We start from the raw sequence: 4675 nt of genomic DNA on the forward strand, positions 1-4675 counted from the left end.
GAAACTTTCTTATAAAGCATTCAGGCCGTAAATAGAAATTCCGCTTCCAACAGTCACTTTAATGTAACTTTGTCTCTCAAGTGCAACAAATTTCGTTGAAATCGTCCCAAGGGTTGTCTCAGAAAAGCGTTTCTGCGTTTTACATGTACCTTGAATAAGCGGCATCGGAGTTGAGCCCGAGCTAAATCTTCCTCTTTAGTTTTCTTTTTTTTTTTTTTTACGTACTGGCCCAGCTTAATAACGAGCTCGCGGTGTAAGATCAGGACGTGTAAACGAAGGCAGATGCAGCAAAACTAATATATCCGCTTCTTGCTCGGTGTACGAAGCCTTTGCAATAAAAAAAAGTGCGATCAATATTGCGTTTGTTTTCGATTGTTGTCGCTTCACTTTTTTGGTTGCAGGTACGTGAACAGTGAACCGTGACCTAGCCATTCGGCGCTTTGTCGGTTAATTCGTTTGAGGGTCACACAGGGAGCATTAAAGCTTTACCTCTGACACACCTGGCCCTGTCCCAAAGTTCAGCAAAAATTTGTTCGCCTGGTTTCTCTCTGTTCGTCGGTCAGTGTCGCGAGACGATTTTTGCATTCAGTTTCTGTTTTCTTAAATCGTCCTTTAAGATGCGTAAGATCTGGTGACACGTACGCATCCCTCGTTTCAATTACAGATCTTCAGTCATCATGTATCACTGCAGCACGACAATTTTCATGAAGTAATTGCTTCAAGCTTTCCATGTTTTCAGTGGTATATGTGACGATGACGGGCGACCGATTCTGCGATAGTCTTGCACCGAATCTCCCTCCCGAAACCTTTGGTGTCGTTCGAAGACTCGGCTTCTAGATAATGCTCCTTAACCATTTACTTGTGGAATCGTATTCCATGTCATATTCAATCATATTCGAAGTGCAGCGTCGCTGCACTTCGAAGGTCAGCGTCGCTGGTTATCTAATACAAGTCGGCGGGGCCCACGTGAAGTTCGTGAAACCAATTCCGATTCTGCATATCAGAGATATCAGGTATATTTTAAAGCCGGTCATGTTCCTTCCTCGGAATATAGGCTTTTGGCATCACTTGCGCACCCAGCACACAAATTCTATATTAAAACCACCAGAACCGTTCGCAAAAGCTGCAAGTGCAGACATATGTGTTAGGGTAACGGAAATAAATATAAATTCATAATAGGTATTTTTCTCTTCGCGGTAACGTCATCTCTCTCAAATTAGCGGTAGCATTAATGCAACGTTACATGAGCGTATCTTCATCAGCGTTTTTATTGTATAAAATAGGCAAGGCTGATCACGGTGCCCTCATATTTCCCGAGATCGTAGGGAGCCTACATGCAACGGCGTTTGCATGTAGGCTCCCTACGAGATCGGCGTTCGCGACGCCACATGAGTGCATCGGTGTTTGGAGGCACTTCTAAAGCAAAGATGGCGGCGCGCAATAATTATAGGGTGACGCCATCTTGTTTGGGACTGAGAAAAGACGTGGGAGCAGGCGCCAAATTCAAATCATTTGTTGACACCATTCAGTTATTGTTTTATTTCACCTTGCGGATTTCACTCTGTATACCACTAGGCAGATGGAGAAACTGAGTGCCTAAAACCGCAAATAATTTCTCGTTTGTTTCATTGAATGCGACAGGAAACATGTGTACAGCTTGGCAAGTTTTAAAGACTCTTTGTAATAATTTCCTGACATTCATATTATAATAAAAGAAATAAAAAACACGCTGAGAACAGATAGGTAAATCACATGTTGTACAAACGATATGCTGGTTAGTGTTTGTCGGCTTTTTTTAATGAAGTTTACAACTCCAAGAAGCCTTGAATACTTTGTATCGAGACATGACTGGCGTCTTCCTCGCGCACTGCCGTTGTTACCACCCAGAGAAGCCGGGGCTTCATTCCTACGGCTTCTGAATATGTTCGTCACGAGTTATCCTGTAGATTTCGTCGGCCTTCACGCAGCTGTAGGATGAAGCAGAAGTACTTCGATAACTATAATTCTAAACAAAAATCTGGAGGAAGAAGTCACATAACAAAATCCATAAAACTGAGGTCACACGATTTGCTGCGTTTCCATTCCATATGACTACACCTCAAAGTTGTTTCGAGAGTACTGTCATTGCAACAATATACAACCCGGCACCCTTACTTCTGCTATGGTCCATAAAGCTTCTCCAGGCCCAGCTGACGTCGAAGCAAGCATTAGAACGAGATAAATAAAACACGACTTAACACGTATACCCTTCAGCTGCATCATGCTATTCAGCAACATGCGTAGAAATCTACGCAGCTACAACAGGTTATACTTATATACTTTCAAACGAAATTGCTGTATATTCTTCGCCTGTTACTGCAACCAGCTAATAGTCCTCTCATCTACATTAAATGACAACTCTTAAGTAAGATTCTGTACGTACCTTTCGTCCTTTCTAATTTGGAAGAACTTCTTTCGTAGCGTTTTGTATCAAAGGGGGCAGCCAGGCGGAATGACTCCAACGCGCTTATGGCCGCATTCGTCGAAGTACAGGGCGAGACACGAAATCCTGATAGCACCCCAGACGAGAAGAAACAAAGAAAGATCTTTTGCTGATTCGTTGACGCTGCAAAACAGTCTTGTCTTGTCCACGGCACACGCGCCACCGCCGCTTCAGTCCGCTCAATTTTCTCGCTAGAGCAGGCAGCTCGGCCAGCGACGGTCGCCACTCGCAAGACTAGACGCTGCATCATTGCAAAGCCGGCAGCAGTAACCATGGTAGCGCAGCAGAAGAAACTTCTAAAGGTATATTTCGAATATAAACAGCTAGTTTGCTTGCCTTTCTTTAGCCCCAGAGGAATTCACCGGCCTTGAGCTTTTATTTTGCACAACTGTAATCTTTACAATGAAAAAAAAAAAAAAAGACCCTCGTTTCATGGACGAAGTGATCCCGTATTTCTCGTGAGCGCACTTTCTCTCATTTCTGCCGTGATTGTTTATCTAATTACCATCATTGTTTATCTAATTACCGTCCTTCTAGCTCGCCGATCAGCTGCAAGATCACGAGAAGGACTCGCTCCGTCCATACTTCCCAGCGATGAAGCACCGACTGTTCTCGCTGTTCTTTCCAAGCGCCAATACGGAACTGATCACGTGCCTCTCCGAGCTACGAGTTATGTCGGGCGCTGAAGCCAAGGAGGTTAAAAAAATTAAAAATTGTTTAACCTCCTTGGCTGAAGCCATCCGCTCTGTGCGAGGTGGCATCGGCCAGCTGAGCCGATGACGTCATTCGCAGTGCCGCTCGCCTCTTCTTTATAATATATAGAGTATCGATTCGCCGTGACAGCTGCGCCGCTAAGCTCATTATTGGCGCTGTACCAACGTTTATCACCGAGCTAAAAAAAAGTGAACAATGGGGTTTCACGTGCCAAAACAACGATCTCATTATGAGGCACGCTGTAGTGGGGGGCTCCGGAATAATCTGGACCACCTGGTGTTCCTTAACATGCTCCTAAATCTATGTACACGGGTGTTTTCGCATTTCACTCCCATCGAAATGCAGCCGCCGTGGTCGGGATTTGATTCCGCGACCTCGTGCTTAGCAGCCCAACACCGTAGCCACACCACGGCGGGTTATCGCCGAGCTTCATACACCCACATCGCGAATATTCAAAGTGGGAGTATATACGCTCACGCGTTAAATATTGTACGCCTCCAACAGGTGGAGTCGTGTCGAGCGGGCTCTGTGGGGATCATCAGCAAGCGTAATTGGAAGGCTGGAAGCATAGAGATAGAGGTATGGTAAATTCGGGTGGTCGATCCGGTTCCCAGAATCGGATTGCAAGGCGCTAGCGAGAGCGCAACGCAACTCCCTAGTGGGACTTGTCAGATAGTGCCTAAGCATTTTTTCCAGCCGCTCATATATAGGGTGTCCCAACTATCACGCACCAAGATTTCAAAATATGCAAATGCCACGTAGCTGGACGGAACCGAGGTAATGGTGCTTGCCGTCGCTTGGAGATACTCAGATTATTTTTTGCATTCCGCCTTAGTGCATGATTATCCTTAATTATTTATTCAACTTCTCAAATATTATTATTAGATGAAAAGTATTCATGGCCATAGAGGCTATGTCATGGCGCATAAGCTCACCTTCCTCTGTGATAGTCTGTGACACACAGTCACGCAAGCACTTCGCTGCCCGTCCCTGTAGTGAACCTTCACTACAGTGACTGTAGTGAAGGGCACTTCTGCCTAGAGCACTGTACCTTCACTATCGTCGCCATATCAGCGCCGACAGTCGCCAAGCGTTTGCAACGCCAGCCTGTTTGTTTGCCGTCTGCTACCACACTCGTCGAAACTGCGGTGTAGGAAATGATTTTTCATGCTACACTACTGCTATAAACATTGATTCATGTAGGCGGACAGAGCTACAAGACTTTAGGTCTTTTGCAGGGCGGCCGGGCTTTAAGACTGGTATCACCACAGATGATTTCCAATCAGTACTTTTTCTACACCAGTCACAAAGAAATGTCGACTACCTACACTCGTGTAGCTAGCATAGGACCATTCTATGTTATTTTTTCACATACCGAAACCGCACTAGCGATTACAGCGCTCCCTTCTCACATGTGCCAAGCCTATAAACTAGCCGGTCTGTTTTCCCGCCAAATAACAATCTCCACTGCGCGCCGGC

This window comes from Dermacentor silvarum, chromosome 11, assembly GCF_013339745.2.
Source record: "Dermacentor silvarum isolate Dsil-2018 chromosome 11, BIME_Dsil_1.4, whole genome shotgun sequence".
Classification (NCBI taxonomy): Eukaryota; Metazoa; Arthropoda; class Arachnida; order Ixodida; family Ixodidae; genus Dermacentor; species Dermacentor silvarum.